This window comes from Ochlerotatus camptorhynchus, unplaced genomic scaffold (assembly GCF_037179485.1).
Source record: "Ochlerotatus camptorhynchus isolate MF236.1 unplaced genomic scaffold, CSIRO-AGI_Acam_v1.1 ptg000107l, whole genome shotgun sequence".
Classification (NCBI taxonomy): Eukaryota; Metazoa; Arthropoda; class Insecta; order Diptera; family Culicidae; genus Ochlerotatus; species Ochlerotatus camptorhynchus.
Genome location: NW_027040597.1, coordinates 554,096 through 573,032, shown reverse-complemented (window position 1 = coordinate 573,032; position 18,937 = coordinate 554,096). Strand labels below are relative to the sequence as shown.

At 37.8% G+C, this 18,937-nt stretch overlaps 1 long non-coding RNA gene across 1 annotated transcript in view; it reads left to right on the top strand.

The window, feature by feature from the left end:
- Window positions 1-17,932: 17,932 nt before the first annotated feature.
- Window positions 17,933-18,937, top strand: part of LOC135699390 (uncharacterized) — a 52,572-nt gene continuing 51,567 nt past the window's right edge. Inside the window, exons 1-3 of the long non-coding RNA XR_010517520.1 lie at window positions 17,933-18,121; window positions 18,340-18,415; window positions 18,479-18,681. This is a non-coding gene — a long non-coding RNA (uncharacterized LOC135699390). The remainder of the gene's footprint in view (window positions 18,122-18,339; window positions 18,416-18,478; window positions 18,682-18,937) is intronic.

The following is an 18,937-nucleotide window of genomic DNA, read 5'->3' as shown; positions in this document are numbered from 1 at the left end:
GAAAAAATTGTCAAGCGCGTAGTGTTTTCGAAAATTTTCTTGCTGTAATTTAATTGTTTCGTTTACTACTGACGGGTGCTGCTGAGGATTAGTATTGTTTTATTTATCGTTTGTGACGTCCTTATTTTGTTAGCATGAGATATTTTAAAACCGGGTGTGTAGAATCCATCGATAAACCGTTATCCGAAGGAGGATCTAGATGATGAATATGTTAATGCAAATCTCATCTCGTATTTTTTCTACAAAGTAAACGTATTGTAGAAAAAATCTGGAAATATATGATTATCTATAAACGGTTATTTTTAACGCCTTTTTTGTTTGAAGCAGAGGGACGTTTGGGTTTTTTAATAACCGGGAAAAACCGGGAATTGAAAAATTGGATTTGAATGGACACCCTGTTATTAGATTTCATTGCAGTGCTTTACAATATTGCTGAATAAAGATGAATACAGTAAGCATAATAGCTATTATACAACTGTGCGTACATGTTTTAATACCATGCCTTGTAAATGCTTTGTGAACGACGTATTAGATTCATTATTCCACAACACTGGTTCAATCTAACAACAAGACGGAATCAGTAGAGTAGTGGTTACCGTTTCCGCTTTCCAAGTAGAAGGTCGTGAGTTCAATCTCAATCGATTATTAAAGAACAAGGGATCATTTTAGGCGTATTTCGACAACTCTTACACCAGTAACTAAGAGTTTAAAACGGGTAGCGGTGAATTTCGACAAAAACATTACCAAAGCATTGATTACACAGTTTAGAAGTTTTGGCCTAGATTTAGTATTCAGCAGAAGGACAAATCTGTTGAAGTCACTGTTAGAATCAACAAAGCCCCGTAACGTGGGTAGATCACCTTTTCGTGGTACGTTACTGGATGTAAGATCTACCACCGATTCCTAGTCCTGACTACTTCAAACTAGGGGAACAGGATTTTTCAGTAATCCAAGGAACACATCTTAGTCCTTGTTACTTTTATGTCTTGTTGATAGTGACAAGACTCGGCTTTGTCTACCGAGGATGATCTTGAAACAAGGAAAAATGAGTTAGTTGTCTTCATCTATGTGATTCCTAATCTTCTATTCGTTGTTCCCTAGTTTGAAGTGGTTAAGACTAGGGTTCTGATGCATGGTCATTATCGGCGTCATGCCTTAATGTTGTTGTAAGTTGCCGAAAAAGCTTATTGAGATCGATAGATGCACATCTATTCCACTGTTTGCTCTGATCTGATTAATTAACTTATTAAAAGCTGTAAAAGTGTTACATGTCTTCCCAATTCAACACCAGAAGTTTGATCTAATAACAAACTGAATAAGTGTAATTTGTACATACATTGACACTTTAATTCGACTGTTTTCAATTGATTCAATAAGATGCTTTATTAGACGTCATATAAATGTACTCCAGCTCCATTATTAGATTTACTTTACAATATTGCTGAATAAAGGTGAATACAGTCAGTATAATTGCTCTTATACCACTATGCGCTCATGTTGTAATCACATGATTTGTAAATGCTTTATAAACGACGTATTAGATTCATTATTCGACAAAACTGATTCAGTCTAACAGCAAGGCAGAATCAGTAGAGTAGTGGTTACCGTTTCCGCTTACCAATTAGAAGGTCGTAAGTTCAATCCCAAGCTCAACCCTTTTTTTATTTGTGTTCTACGTCTAATTAATTTAAATAGTAATCAACGATCACATGACTCACGATAATGAATGCATTGATCTAGTTTAAAATATAACCGAGTATCCTTTCTTTCGACTTGGAGACGTGAAGAGGACTCATTTAAAGCAACGATGAATGAATTAATCATTCCCACAGGGCCTTGAAGGAGCTAGAGTTGCGATCGGAAGTGCTGATAGGTAGGTATTTACTTTCATGCAAGCTTTTATTGATTATTGAGTTGCCCATATGATGAATTCTAGGATAGCTCAGATGACAAGGCAAGCGGCTGGTGATCGGAAGGTACATGGTTCGAATCCCATACAAAGACATGTATAAGTATTTAATAAATTTTCTAATATCTGTGTGGTGCGAGTCACGTCAGAAATAATGAAATACAATACACTTAAGAACACAACCTTCTCTGTCCCTGTCCCTTTTATTTTCGGGTTAATTTTCCCACAGTTGAATAATCGTTTAATAAATGTACAATAAAGTCTAATTAAACGTTACTTCACATGAGAATCAAGCGTATACAGAGCATCACTGTTTTAAGGAAGCAGAGTGATGTCTAATAAACTCTGAATAATCAAAAATTGTATCGTATAAACTCTGTTACAACTCATATGAGTCGAATAAAAGCTTCTCGATATACCTTATACAACACCAAGTAGTTCAATGTGTTGTGGTTGAATAAATTCTCCAGATTTGTGTGAACAAAGCCTGAACAGAATTTATTATTAAAAATAGTACAAGTACTGTTAAGCATGCAGTTGAATAAAATGGCCAAGAAGTCGTTTGTTTGTTGGGATGTTTATATTAACTAAATTTGTAATGAAATTAAATGACTTGAGCAACAGAACTAATAAAACACAAATGAACTACTTGGATAACAATAATGTGACACAGAATGTACGAAATTACACTTTTTGTTACCAGGTGAATCTTTGTCATTGACGAAAAATGAATGAGATTATGATGAAGGTTTTTTTGAGGATCAAGTCTGTCAGTGACTATGTGACGAACAATTTTATCAATATCGCGATAAAGTCTGTTAATGACAATGAAACATCTCAGCACTGGCTGCTGCTCGCTGCTTGCGGGCAGCCTTTCGTAGTGTACTGTAAGATAAATCAAGCTGAACATTGCATTAGGTCCTAAGTAACATTGAGAGATTTTATTCGTCGGCTTTCTCTTTGCATCCCCACGGCCATGTAAAGACAATTCCCAGGCCTTTTCAGCATACAGGTTAATAAAAGAAGCTTTTATCTAGCATCTAATACAACAAACACAACAAAAACGGGTATGTGCTCAAGTTATTAACATTAGAGAAAGTCGACGAAGAGAATCGATCAATGTTACTTAGGACCTAATGCAATATTCAGCTTGAAATGTTCAACGCCACGCGCCAAAAGCACTTCCGAACACCACCACATACGGTGATTGAATAAGTACCATTCGGCGAGACCGTATTCGATTTTGAAATGTGTGTTTGAAAGCGCTTTTTGCAGCCAACCGGTGATAATTTTGATCACCATTGCAACAGTTAGACATTTGTGTTATTTTCAATAAGGACCTATTAAAAATTGATAAAATGTTTTTTTAGATGATTTATAGACAAATTTCCAGTCGATTGACTTGTTTAGAATTAAAATCTTATCGCTATTGACAGAGTTGTAAGTGGTCAAAATTTGACCACTTTTCGTGCGCGCCCGATTTTGTTATTTAAAATTGCACCCCTAATATTGCGCACTTTGCACCTTACTGGACTCCGCACTTTGAAAGTACGGGTATGAAATAAGTGCGGGCCATGCGTATGACAGATAGAGTTGTCAAAGTGACAGTTATGCTTATCCGAAGTGAATACAAAAACATTGGCTTTTGATTGTCTGTTCGAGTCACAAAACACGATTTTTTCACTCTCATTGCATTCAAAATAATTTTGCAAAATATTTGCAATTTTGCAAACAATTCTAAATTAATTATTTGTGAACAATTATATGGTTTTCCAAGTATGAATTAGATTGAAAATGATTTTGAGACGTGTTAAAATTCAAATGGTACACCTTTTTTGTTTCCAAATGTGTTAAACTCAATAGCGTTCTAGGCGTGAAATAACCAAAAAATTCGTTGTTTTTCGTCAGCGTACCATCAAAGTGCAACTCAAAATATTCTCAAAAATCCAGTCACCACTGCAACAGACTATATGTTGCTGTAAAAAAACTTCTAACGACCATATTACAAAATCTGTTCATGTTCTACCTACCTACTTTTAATGCCAATCAGTAATAGAATCTAAACGGCACCGGTGGTGTAGTGATAAGCGTGATTACCTCTCACCCCAGCAGGCCTGGGTTCAATCCCAGTCGGCGCCGCCGGGATGTTCTGAGGCATAACATCTCTGATCACGCCTTCCTTCGGATGGGGAAGTAAAGCCGTTGGTCCCCGGTTCATGAGTTGATGGGTCGATAGGTAGGGTCCAGGTGTGGGAGCTGCCTTCCTGGCACGTCGGTAGCATTGGTGCTCAGCACGGAAAACAAGATCGACGGAAAAAACACACCAAAGGAAAAAAAAAGTAATAGAATCTTACATTTCCCGGTTGGGTGAACGCTTTCATTTGAAAATTTTACCATATAATACCCAATTGCACTAGAAAATAGACACAACTTACTTGTCGATTATGTTAATAAGATTATTTTTTTACAGAAAATCTTCTGCGTCCTGATTTGTGTTTCAATATATTATTTTAATATTTTAATAACATATAATGTGGAAAATTTATATTTTGAATGTCGCTTGATTCGCTCACGCAGTTCTAAGGAAGCACCAAATTTTTTTTTAGCGAGAGCTCTTTCAACAGTTGATAATTGTTACGTACTTTCCTGCTGCTCCCATTTGCAATCCGCCTTCCGAGGAGACGTCGACAACAGGCCAACAGCGAGCTTTGTCTAGGCGCTGTGCTGGGTGTACTGTTACCACGTTACCACATAGCAGCACCGGGTTCAAACCGGCACAGAAGTGGTGTTTTATGCGAAGCACATAATGAAAATAATGAAAAATTAATTTAGCCTTTCATGATTGGATTTTACAAGTGGGGACACTGATGGCAAACCGGCCACCGTCGGGATGGGAGCGGACATCCCGCCGTCGTCATCGGGACTAAAATTATGCATTTTCGTGATGGAAATATTCAAACCCATAGCTCCGGAGGGCCCATTTGACGTACGTTTTCGAATTACATATTCGCAGCAAATCGAATCAACAGAAATTCACGCCAGATTCCAACATAATCGCATTGTCTCAATCAACGGTCTGGTTGTTGGTGGAGCGAAAAAAAAAACCGTCGGAAGAGAAATTATTTTATACGCTTTTATTACCCTAAATCAAATTTTCCGAAACCATTTTCACGCCTCTTTTCTTCCTGCCGCCGACATCCAATCGCTGTGTTGCGATAAAGTTAGCGCCTCACAGAAAAAAACAAAAAATCCTCTTGACTTTTCGCGCCTGGTTGATGGTTTTCCCGTTTTCCGGAATCTACTCTGGGTAAATCGGAACGAGGGGGGCTATGCTTGGATGGAAAAACAACGATTTTCTGCATGAGTTCGTTTTTTGGAGTCCTTCTCTTCGACGACTGATCCCGGAGGGGGTTTTGCACAAAAAAAAAAACAGATGGAAGATTTGTTTTTCCCAATTATCATCGTTTTTGTCGATTTGTCGTCGTTGAGGTCGAGGTGAGAATGCGGAATAAAAAAGCAGATCCCTACCAAATGGGCAGTTTGTTCGGACTGGTTGACCATTCTACCATGGAACGGGGACGGGGAGTTGACATTGGTCCGCAAGTGATGTAAATTCTGTTTTGGGTTATAATGGAATTATTGTTCTCGGAGCGGATGAAATCTGCTGCCTGGACGGAAATAATTCAATTGTTGGCAAATCGAATGAAATATGTGTGCGCAGAGTTGTGCGGGTGAGGATTAACAGTGGAACTGGGCTTGTGTTCTATGGCCATTCAATGGCTCTATCTGCATGTTCATAGTTAGACAAATTTGATAAATGGCATATTTGGTGTCTAATCCAGCACCGATTTTGATGCAGACATTTTTGTATGATAAGCTAAGGCTTTTCTTAAGAATTTATTTATTTATTTATTCGTCAATTAATTAAATCGTAGACTACATATTAACATTAGGACTTATGGTCTATGACTTCGCAGGGTTCTGAAATATATTTTTAATTCTGTTGAGGGCATATTTAGGTCAATCATTTCACAATGATTATTATAAACAGTCTTCATCTGATTTACCGGTACAAATTTAGCGTAATTGGTCCAATGGCGATCTACTGCTAATATCTGTCGATTGCGTAATTGTCGGGAAGGTGCATACAAATTTAACCTTGACAAAAGATCAGTTGAGTCAATGCGTTGCGAAATGATATTGTTTAATAAAGAAATCTTTGCGTAATCCCGACGTTCTTTCAATGTTTGAATGCTGATCAGCAAGCAACGTGCTTCATATGACGGGAGAGGAAAAGCCGTCCAACCTAACTTACGTAGTGCATATAATAAAAATTGCTTTTGGATTGACTCTATTCGTTCTTCATGCTTTTTCATATAGGGTTACCAAACAACGCTACAATATTCTAAAATTGACCTCACATAAGCAACGTAAAGTGATTTAATTGTATAAGGATCTTTAAAGTGGAAACCGAAACTTTTTATAAAATTAAGCATATTGCCTGCTCTATGTATTATTGTGTTATAATGGTCCACAAATGTCAATTTAGAATCTAGAATACCACCTAAATCTCTTACATTTTCACATTTTTGAACAATTTCATTACCTAATGTAATACAAATATTTTGTTTGTTTAGTTTTCTACTGTACGTTATAAGATTACATTTTTTAATATTTAGTTTCAATAGACTTTTACTACACCATTTGTAAAAAACATGTATTTCATTCTGAAACACATTCATATCGTTATCGCTTCCTATTTCTAAAAATAGCTTCATATCATCAGCGTATATAAGTACCCTGTTATTTTTTAAAATAAGAGAGACGTCATTAATGTACAAAATAAAAAGAAGGGGACCTAGGTGCGAGCCCTGGGGAACCCCTGACGTGACATGAATTGGCTTAGATGTTTTCTCGTTGAATCTTACAATTTGCTGGCGATCAACTAAATACGATTTAATCCAGGTGAGGAGCTCCATCTCAATTCCCATTTTTTTCTAATTTAATAATCAGCATTGGGATATCAATTCTGTCAAACGCTTTGCTGAAGTCTGTATATAGAGCTTCTACTTGGTTACCTCTGTCCATTGCATTTAATACAAAGTCCACAAATTCCAAAAGATTGTGGTGGTTAAATGGCCTTTAAAAAAGCCGTGTTGTGCACTAGTTATTCTTTGTTTTATTTGGCCAAAAATGTTTTTGTTTATAATTGATTCGAAGAGTTTTGGAATGCACGAAATGATAGCAATCCCACGATAATTTCGAATATCGGATTTTTTACCTGATTTATAGGGGAATTTACGTATTCTCGTCAATCTAAGCAGCGTCTGCACTTCTACTAGCATTTTCTCAGCGTCACACACATATATGATGTGTATGTTTGTTTACATTCATCTGCTGCTTGCTTTTCTATCCATTCCAATCGACAGAATTTTTCAAAACGTTTGGAAAGCGTTTTTACAACGCTCCAAACTTCTCAGGTGAGTGTGACTATTGTCGGCAGCCTCTTTTTCTTCGGCAACCTTCCCATTAGAACTGCGTGTTAACCAGCTGTTCTATTATCGGCAACTCGAAATCAACCCCATTTTGTAGTGCGTATGCTTTATTTGAAGAAAAATGTAGCATTACTGGATTGCTCGATCGTTCAAATATAATCAGATTGAAGCTGAAAGGCTAAACAATCGTTTGGACACATTCAGGGAAGTGCGTTGATGGGAAAACATAGTGAAATTAACGTTTAAATTTTGGTTGCCGAAAACAGTCAATGGGTGCCGAAGCCAACATTTACCCTATATGGGAAATATTCTTTATTTTATATTCTATAAAAATTCTTGGACATGATTTAATTTCATTCTCAGTTTTTATGTTATACTCAGAAAGTGCCAAAGAAATTGCATCAGTGAGTTGATCACAAATCCTTAAATACCTTTCGAGATTATCACGATTTTTATGTTTTCTGTATATTTTGTGAGCTTTTTGTTTACGATTTTTCAAGTTAATGATATTATTGAACCAAACCGGATATTTGGAGGAATAATTGCGTCGTCTCCTTTTTAATGGAATTTCCTCGTGAATTACGTCAAACAGAATTTTATTAAAAAAACCTCCACTGCACATTCAACATTTACCTGATCCTTCAAAATGGTTTTTCAATTTAGTCCATTGAATTTATTTTTAATATTATCATAACTAGCATTTTTGTAGTCGACCACATTTTCATACTCACTGTCGTTGGGGTGTTGACTCTCATGAACAAATATGGAATACTCGATTGCTGTGTGACATGCTTCATTCTTCCATAAAGGAGAAATAGATTTACTTACACAGAAGTCTTCATGTATATTCGTTAACAAGAAATCTAGGAAACAATTCTGTTGGTTTAATCCTAAAGACGCCAATTTTTCAAAAATAAATTGTAATGTTTCGTTTTACCCAATGACTGGGAGAAGAAAACTTTCATTATCTGAATCAAGAATAAAATCAGCATTGCGTTGATTGAAATCTCCATAAATATGAATTTTGAATTCAGGGGGAAATTGAAATACGATTTCTTCAGCTATTTGGAAAACGTTTTCATACGAGGACTTACAAGCGTAGTCTGGGGAAAAATAGACTTTGGCAAAAATATGAGTTTCACCAGCTATATTTGTCTTTACCCACACATGCTCAAATTCTTTTACTTTCGATGAAACAATAAGTTCTGAAATAATTTTTGAAGAAATAGCAATAAGAACTCCACCACCTGACATTCTTTGGGTTTCGAGTAAGTCACGATCATCTCTGAAAACATTATAATCATTTCCAAAAGTTTCCTCACTTTTAATGTTCTCGTTCCACCTAGTTTCAGTGCCCAAAATAACTGAAAAAGAGGAGCTCAGTATATTTTTATAAATTTAATTAATTTTTGTTGCGCTATTCATACGATTAAAATTCTGACAATATACCACAATTTCCGTAGAATGTGTTTCAGATGAAATTTTTGTTTGTTCGTCAGAGCTTAGAATATTATTAAAAATATCGGATTCGTCGTTTGAAGTTATTGTCGTATCGCTGTTTTACAGATGTTGAAGTAAAGGAAAATAGTATTCAACGCATCAATGAATGTGCGATTTAACTGCTGACAAATCGGTGTAAATGATATCCGCTTGAGCTCGGTCAACCAAGCTATCGGTTCAGTGCTGTTAACTTTTCATGAAGTGCGTAACAGTAATTTTAAAAGTAACATTGGGGAGAGCCTAAGTTTTTAGAAACCGTAGAATTTCTTCGGCACTTAAAAAAAAACTCTTAAAAGCTGGAAAGTCCATAGAATTCTATGGTCGGTCCGAAGATCCGTAGTAAATCTAAAAATCCGTAGATCTACGAATGAACCCGTAGAACTGACCACACTGTATCGGTTACGTAAGATGTGAGACATAGCAGATTGGTAGTAGTGCAACGACCAGACATGAAGCCATGTTGATCATCACTCAAAAAATGCTTGCTGTGGGAAAGTAGCGATTCGGTTACGACGGAATTGTGGAATTCATTTTAATGGCACGAATTGTTTACGCACCAAATGTCTTAAATTATGTTCGGTACTTTTTTTTTCTGAATTCGTTTTGTAAAATACAATTTTTACCAATTGTTTTGTAAAACCCACCACAAGGGGTCTAGAACCTTTGTAACACAGGACAATATCGTTTTTGATATTATCTAGAACTGCGGTTCTCAAACTTTTGTCTGACCCGCCAATAATTGAACACAGAAGTCGTAAAATCAAAATTACCTTAAAACTCAAAACTAGTTTTAAAACACCAAAGAAACTACACGATTGCCTGAAATCCAAAATCAGAAAGGAATTGAACAGCTTAAAAATTTCGAAACAGCCCCAGAAAAGTCCATAAAATATGAATCGACAAAATTGCGCCAAAACGCCAAATCAGTAAAAAACGACTGTAATTGCTGTGAAAATTATCTGAAAACGGCTCTACTTCCCTTCCGAAGGAAGACGTGACCAGAGATTTTTATGCCTCAGAAAAATCCCACCGACCTCGGCTGGGATTGAATCCAGACCCATTGAGGTGAGAAATCTGTCACGCTTACCACTACACCACCGGCGCTGACTTAAAATGGCTTTTGAAAATGTTGAAAATTTGACAAAACACTAAAAATAGCTTCAGAGCCTAAAATTTTCAAAATGAATTTAACATGCTAAAATAGCCTAGAATAGTTTTTACAACGCTATTAATAGTTTTTACTAAAATCATTAGAACGTCCTAGAAAACGGCAACTCTTATGAGACTCTTGAAATAAATAAAAAAAGGGCTTAAAAACCGCCGAAAATGGCTCGAAAAAGTCCAAGACTTTTCAAAATGACAAAATGACATTGAAATAGTATAAATTGCCTGTAAATACATACTTAAACAGCTCTGAAATCAATTGATGAGCACCCAAAATCCTAACTGCTTTTAAAATTCCAACATATTTAAGAAGGCAATTACGTTTAAGTTCTTTGAAAAGTTCTTGTCTGAATTTCTACGACTGACCTGAGGGCAGTCCGTGACCCAACCGGTGGGTCGTGACCCATAGATAGAGAAACGCTGATCTAGAAAAATAAACTAGGCCCGTTTTTGTCTTTGTTTGTCTCGGAGGGCAATCTTGGTTTTGATATTATTTAGAAACATAAAATAGGCCCCTATTTTTGTTTTTATTTGTCTCACAGAATAATGTCGTTTTTGGCATAACGTTGAAAAAAAATAGGCCCTGTTTGGTTTGTTTTGGTTTCAGTTGCTTGTGGGGTTCCTAAAACATGACCAGTGTGGTCCTGGACAGGCATGGAAAATCATTTACATTCATTTCATGCAATCATTTACATTCATTTGCCTCTAACTTTTTTCATCAACTGCATTCCGCAAAATGATGTATAGAGCTTTAGTAGGTTTTATTATTAGCTACACGGGAAAAAAAGAGTTCCCATATTCGTGAACCACAGCCGTGAACCATAGTTCACGGTGTATATTTGAGAAAATTTTGTTATGGATAGCTGGCCGTGATGTAATTTTGAGATGAAACACAGAGCTGGCCGTGATATTTAGTTCACGGTCCGTTCCCGTTTTCGGGAACGGATTTTTTTCCGAGTACAACTTTTGCCCATAACTCAAATCTTTATCTCTTATGCATCACGAATTAGAGCGGGCAGAACTTGTTACTGTTTTTAGTGGTAGTAAACAGTAGTGGCTTCTGTTCGCTCTGGCTCGTCATGCATAAGAGATGCGAATTTAAGTTATTGACAAAAGTTGTAGCTAATAACACAACCTACAAAAGTTCCATACACTATTTTGCGGAATTCTGTTGATGAAAAAAGTTAGGGGCAAATGAATGTAAATAAATGCACGAAATGAATGTAAATGATTTTCCATGCCTGCTGGATACTTCAAGTTTCTACATAGAACCTATTCTAAAATCAATTCTGATTTATAGATAAACATTTGAATAGCTTTGATCGATTCACTCTACTGTTATATTTAACGTTTTGGATGCTAGCTGCTTTATCAAACTAACGTTTGCATTAAAAAAAATGGCTTTTTTCGGATGGTGATAAAAAAAAACTATGACAGATAATTTATTTTGATAAACTTCCCATGGAAGGTAATTATTTAAGCTTACTTGCAGAAAAAAATTCTACGACCTTGCGAGAGGCCTTCCGGCAGATAACCGGAACATTCGCCATGGCGGACGAAAACATGCGTGTAGGCATGTTTTTGAGTTCTTTCTTCGTTTTATTTATCAATTCTTCCTCAGTTTTCGCGACAAAATTGTTGGAGTAGATCTTACGCTTCAGTTTGGCCCAGAAATTCTCAATGAGACGCAGCTGGGGAACGTTGGGTGGGTTCGCCGACTTGGGTACCACATCGATATTCAGCCGCTCCATCTCCTCCAACGATCGCTTCGAGTAGTCCGGTCAGAACACCGCGTCTTCGCCCTTATGGTATTTCTTGATGAACGACGCAACTTCCGGCAGGCATTTCGTACTATAAATTTCCCCGTTCACGGCCAGTCCGGAGCGAAAGAAGAGCGGCTTTGACATCCCCTTCTCGCTGATTGTCAGCCAGAGCAGCACCTTCTTGGGGAACTTGGTGTGTGAAATGAACTTCACCTCGGAGCTCACTTCCTTCGTGGGGGAAGTAAAATACGAAGTGCCCTGCCAGTCGTTGCCATCCAGGGTGAGATAGGTCTCGTCGTCAATCACCACCGCCACGTCGTGATTCGCCGGGAAAAACGAGTTGACCATCTTATTCAGCCGCTGCCGCTGCGTCATTGCCTGCAGCTCCGAAACCAGTGGACGTGACTTCCGCTTCCTGACATGTATGTTCATGTTCGCCAGGTACTTGTTCACTATTTGGCCGGTTGCACCGACCTCCCGGCCAAGCGCACGCAGCGATGTAGCCACTTTTCCCTCGGTCCTTTGGAGCTTCTTGTCGCTCAGGGTCGTCGGCCGTCCGGAGCCGATGCTCTGATTGTTGTCTAATAGTGCCAAGATGTTGTAGATGCCGGAACGGGCGTATCCGGCGTCCACAAAGTGCCGCACGATGTCCGTTTTCGACGCTGCGGGGTGCCGTTCTTTGAACGCGCACACTTCTGAACGGAGTTGCTTCACTGTTTTTGCCATCACGGTTAGAGTTCGACTGATAGAGCTGTCAAATTTTGTCTGCTGACTCATGGGTTACTATGATTGATGCTGCATGGGTAGTTTCGTCAGTGCGGGTGAAGGTAAATCCATGAAAATCAACAATTTTTGTCCATTTTTTTAAATGCAAACGTTATGTGGCAAAAATAGCTGTTTTCAAAAGAGAATGTCTTTAAAAAAAGGCATTTACTTTATTGAGATGTTCAGTAGTAAAGGGTGATACGGTCAAAATTTGGTCAAGGGAAAACGCGTGTAAATCGGTGAAATCGTTTATTTAAAAAATCAAATTAAATTTCTTTTTCAAGTTCAATTAGTATAAAATTCAGGAAAAATATTCAGTTAGGCTTCCGCTTTTCCAAATCCGAATTGCTGGGCCTTACGCTTGACCCCTGCCATCAGATTTTGTACAGCCACCTTGTCCACCTTCTTCGCCGCAGAAAGCCAGTTTGCCTTGAACTGCTGCTCGCCCTTAGCAGTTTTTTTGGTCTTCTTTAGGTTCCGCTTGACAATAGCCCAGTATTTCTCAATTGGGCGGAGCTCTGGCGTGTTGGGAGGGTTCTTGTCCTTGGGAACCACCTGCACGTTGTTGGCGGCGTACCACTCCATGGCCTTTTTACCGTAATGGCAAGATGCCAAATCCGGCCAAAACAGTACGGAACAACCGTGTTTCTTCAGGAAAGGCAGCAGACGTTTATTCAAACACTCTTTCACGTAAATTTCTTGGTTGACAGTCCCGGAAGCTATGAAAATGCTGCTTTTCAAGCCACAGGTACAGATGGCTTGCCAAACCAGATATTTCTTTGCGAACTTTGACAGTTTCATGTGCTTGAAAACATCTGCTACCTTTCCCTTTCCTTTTGCCGTATAAAACTCCTGTCCCGGAAGCTGCTTGTAGTCGGCTTTGACGTAGGTTTCGTCGTCCATTACCACGCAGTCAAACTTCGTCAGCATCGTCGTGTACAGCCTCCGGGATCGCGCTTTGGCCGTCGTATTTTGTTTATCATCGCGATTTGGAGTCACTACCTTCTTGTAAGTCGATAGTCCGGCTCGTTTTTTGGCTCGATGCACGGTTGTAGACGATACACCCAGCTTATTTGCGGCATCTCGGAGAGAGAGGTTAGGGTTTCGCTTGAAACTACCGGCAACTCTCTTTGTCGTCTCAGCGGCTTCCGGTTTTCGATTTCCCCCCGATCCAGACTTCCTGGCTGTCGACAAACGTTCCCCAAACACTTTAATTACATTTGTAACGGTTGATTTGGCAACTTTTAGCGATTTTGCCAACTTTGCGTGCGAGTAGCTCGGATTTTCGCGATGCGCGAGCAAAATTTTGATACGCTGCTCTTCTTGCTTGGACGGCATTTTGACAACTGAAGAGTGAATTCCAAAATCAAAATAGGAGCATCATTCTACACACACACACCTTCAAAATGAGGGGTGTTCAGGTTTTTTAAATGCAAAATTGAAAGAAATACGTCAAGTTGATATTGACCAAATTTTGACCGTATCACCCTTTAGTAAGATTACGTTTATTTCTGTTAATTACGATTTTACATTGATTTAACATTTCAATTAATTAGCCTATCAGTTCAGTGTTCAGTAAGTAGTAGTAACATTTACATTTACACATAAAACCCTTTTAAGGGTTTGTTAAGTCTGAATTTAAAAAAAAAATGACAACCTACCTACTTAACCTAACGTGCCAGATCCCTGATGATCTGACGATCGAATCGCCTACAGCAATCTCTGAACCTTTCAATGGTAGCAGTTCTTCGTTACTCCAGCGTCTGAAGACCACCCGGGCGATAGACCTCAAAGTTTCGAGTGCGTGGAGGACAGTTGCGAATTATCCTCAAGATCTTGTTTTGGGCCCTATGTAGTTTGAAGTGATGGCAATCCGCGTTATTCTCTCAGATTTGGACCCCTTACTCTATCACTGGAAGGATTATTTGCTTATATACATCAAGTTTGTTTTTCAGGGACAGAGTGGATCTCCAGTTGATGAGTGGATACAGGGATCTCATCAGGATGTTGCATTTGGTTTTCATTTTGCTACTTTTAGACTTTTGACTTTAATTGATCTTTATTTCTTGTATTTATGTGGTTTAGGGGAAGACGCGGTAAGATCGCCACCCTAAACAATACATTTAGAAGCTCAAAATGAGCAAGACATTTCACATGTTGCTATGCTACATATGAATAAGCATTCATTTATCTATGGACAAAAATTATAAAATTTTCTGATTCATCACATCAAAAAATACTCGTTCTTTTGCAAGCAGGGTAAAAATCAGGATTGAAGTGCATCAACTTTGATGTGAGACCGTGCGAGACCGAAATCCGTACACCTAAATACGAGAGAATCATTAATGGTCGATATAAAATAATACTATCACATTTTACTCTGTATCACATATTTTTCCCATACATTAATCTTTATTTTTCCATTATTTGTGGTGTCTAAACATTACCTTTAATTATTAGAAAAAGTATTTAAGTTGCACATGTCTTGAATTAAAATCCGTACAGCGTTCTACGATTGAATTAAAATCCGTACAAATCAATGAAAAAAAAAACGTGTTGCAAGCTTGACTAAAGTATTTTTTAGGAGTTGTTTGGCTAGGAGTCTAAAACAGCTATACTCGTTTAAATATTAAAGTTAGATTAATTGATGCTCCAATTGTTTCAAATGAAAGATAATTGATTTTCTTTTATTCATGAAGGTGACTTTTCTGGTTTTTTACGCTAACTAATATTATGTTTAAGGATTCATTTTCTTCAAGATTTTATTCTATACCAGTGCTTTGGGTTAAATATTAATAACCTCCGATCACAACTTCGAGGTCTTTTAAATATGACATATAATAACGTGCAAGATGCGCAATACTTTGTAACTTGGGGGTACTCCAGCTCAACGCTACAACACATTATTAACCGGGACTAAACTGGGCGGTGTAGCTTGGATAATGTTGTCGAATCAATAATAGCAAACTGAAGAGAAGACTGCCGAAATATCTTAAATAAGCGGTTCCTAAGATGGTAGCACCATAGAAGTAACTCTAAGACCAGAAGGTCCCGAAGAAACGAGCTCAACTTTTTGGTTCAGCTCTGGCACTATCTTCGGTCTCAAGCTAATCGATTCATCCCTCGAAACATAGGAAAATCCACTAATCCCTCATTTTATCTGTCAAACTTTCATAGCGAATCAAAACAAACATAGTGTAGTACTGGAATTTATACTAGAATGGGGTACGTTAGTCGATTTGCTTGGGACCAATAGGCTAGTCAAGTAGTGAGCCAATTTGAAATCGTTAGTTTCATATTGATTGTTGGTAGCACTACTAGGTGGGGTGAAAAGTAACCTCCTTGACCTGCTACTGCAAAAAAGGTTATGGTGCCTTGTAATCCGTTCATATTTAGGCAGACATGCCAAATTTCGGTGCGATACTGTTTTTAGTTTTGTTTTGACAGCTGATTGTTGTTGACGTGTTTGGCATCGTGTTGAGTATGGATAAAAACGATTTTCGTTCTCTCATAAAACATTATATTTTGAGAGGCAAAACGGCGAAGGAAACAAAAGAAAAGTTGGATAAATATTATGGGGCTAATGCTCCCTCAGATTACACTGTCAAATATTGGTTTCGAGTGTTTCGTGGTGGCCGCAACTCCACTATCGATCAAGTCCGATGCGGTTACAGAGGACAATGTCAAAAAATACATGAAATTGTGTTGGCTGGCCGGAAAGTGACGGTGCGCGAGCTACCAGGTACCGCAAAGAATAGTAATGAGCGTTTGAGCGTTTTGAGCTGTTTAATTTAAGCATTCCGCAAACAACTCCATTTTATTACTTCATAATTTAAGCAAAAAAAGTAGTACTCTTAATAATGGTATGTAGTGCTGAATTTTAAAGTGCTTTGTTTTGAAAATATCTTCCAAATAAACAAACATCATCCAAATCACCCGATTCATCCACCAAGTAAATCTTTTGACACTTGAAATTAATTTCAGTCGTTGTATTAATTAGCAGATTAAATCGGTTTTTGTCTGGTGATACACCGAGCAATCGGCCCATTCAATAGTTTTTCGTTGATGGGTTTAGTCGGCCGACTTTGTCTGCTGTTTGATAGATAGATGATTTCAAACCTTAACATGCTTTCTGTAATTTATGGCCCTTATTACGGGTGTCACTTCACGGTGAAAACGAAGTGAAGTGACCAGTTCTCACTCACGGTGAAGTGATTGCCGTGTAAATCAAATGGGAATCACTTCACCGTGAGTGATAAGTTGTCACTTCACCGTGAAGTGACAACGGTAATAAGGGCCTATAAGACTTGAAGCTACTTTTTTTTGGGAACAATACATTACAAAATAGTTTTATGCATTTTGTACAATATTCATCCATTCTAACAAGAAATTTGCATTGAAATTAAACAATTTGGCAAACAATCAATGAAATTGTCAAGGGCTGTCACAGACTTATCACCGTCGGTTAGTGCTTATTCCTGCCACCAGGCGCGCAGCAGTTTAAGGCTCAACGCGACCAGCGTTGCGTCTGCGAATCGCGGCTACCCTGACCCTTAAATAAATCTACACTACCTTATCTTATCAGCATTTAGCAAAATAGAAATGTCAGTAAATGTTGGCCTGTGGCCGTGACGCGCGACTCACGACTATGATAATATAATAAGATTATTTTGAATTGACAAATCCATGTTTGTATCGGCCACCGTGGCGCTGCAATCGCAGCGGTGAGAAGTCCGAAATAATGTGTCAAACTGAATACATTTTTGAAATTGCGACCAAAAAACTTTTCTATTTATTCTAGCGAGTTCCTGTGCAAGTCAAAACATGATGTAAGCAAATAAAACAGCAAAAAAAGGGGTTATCTTCCATTTAATTCCACTTAAATAATTTTGGTATTCATGACAGATACGTATTTCGACTACAATGTGTAGTCTTCATCAGTGTCATTCTCACTAAAGACTTATCAAAAACCTAACCTAGTTTCATACATTTTGTACAAGATTCATCCATTCTAACAAGAAATTTGCATGAAATTACATTGAAATTAAACAATTTGGCAAACAATCAATGAAATTGTCATGAGCTGTCACAGACTTATCACCGTCGGTTAGTGCTTATTACTGCCACCAGGCGCGCAAGAGTTGGATTTCTCAATTGGTCACGTCGCATTTGCGAATCGCGGCTACCCTACCTTATCTTTTCAGCGTTTAGGAACATTTAATCATCAGTTCGCCAAAACTTTTCCCTTGGTGAACTTCGTGAAATATCGCGATAATATAAATTCGTATGAAAACAGTTTATCAATCCAGTAGAAAGCCAACCATTCGTGCACCACCTCGTTGTATTTTAGCGAGTAGATCAGCTTAATAAATCGGTCTCCAGTGAACCAAAGTTGTGCATCAGTAACTCTGAAAAAAGAGGCTTCAAAAGATTTTCTTTTCGATGGTTAGTTTCGATATTTTGACAGCCAAGAAGAACAATACTTTGAGGTAGAAGTGACAATATTTATCTGGAATTGATATAAGGTGAATACTATGAGTTAATCAAATCCGTTCAATTTGTTTGGAGGTCACTATCAGACTAACTCAGTGAGTGAATCACTATATGAACAGAAAAGTAGCGCCGGTAAGAATGGTAAGTAAATCCTAATTATTAAATGCAAAATCATTGAGATTTCTTCAAAATGAAAATTAGATTGCTCCCAGCAAAACACCAACAAATAATGTTAACAATTTTCTTACAGTTTTCAAACTGAGAATACAATACTGAAGGATCATCCCATCGGAAATTGAATAAATCAATTAATTTTGCAGTTTGAGGTGAGTTGTTAGAACAATTTTACATATTGAAGCAATCAAAACAATATATTGTTCCATCCGCAGGAACATCATCTTTCTTATAGCTGGTTCCGCTTCGAAACCATTAGAAGGTAATCACGCCTGGTTTGGTAGATTCAGACGAGCGGGACAACAAAGGCAGTACCAAAAGTGCCTGTGTCGCAGACGGCATTGTATAGTTTGCCTGATCAGCAGGCATATAACCGAGAGGAGACTCTTTCTTCTCTGGCATAAGTACAATCTCTCTGGTGAGTAGAATTAGATATTTAAGTGCCAAATTATTGATTAATAAGTAAATAGCATTGAAATTAAATAAAAATCGTAGAACAAACATGATAAAACCAACGAAATTCCTGCATGCTTTAATCGATGGTTGCAAATTAATCCGAATACAATGCTACCGTATTAAACCAATAACCAGCATCGGAGGCCTGTATTGGAATGCACTTGTACTCTTTTCTATTTTTATTTGATTTGGTTGGTCACGTCTCCATATCAACATTA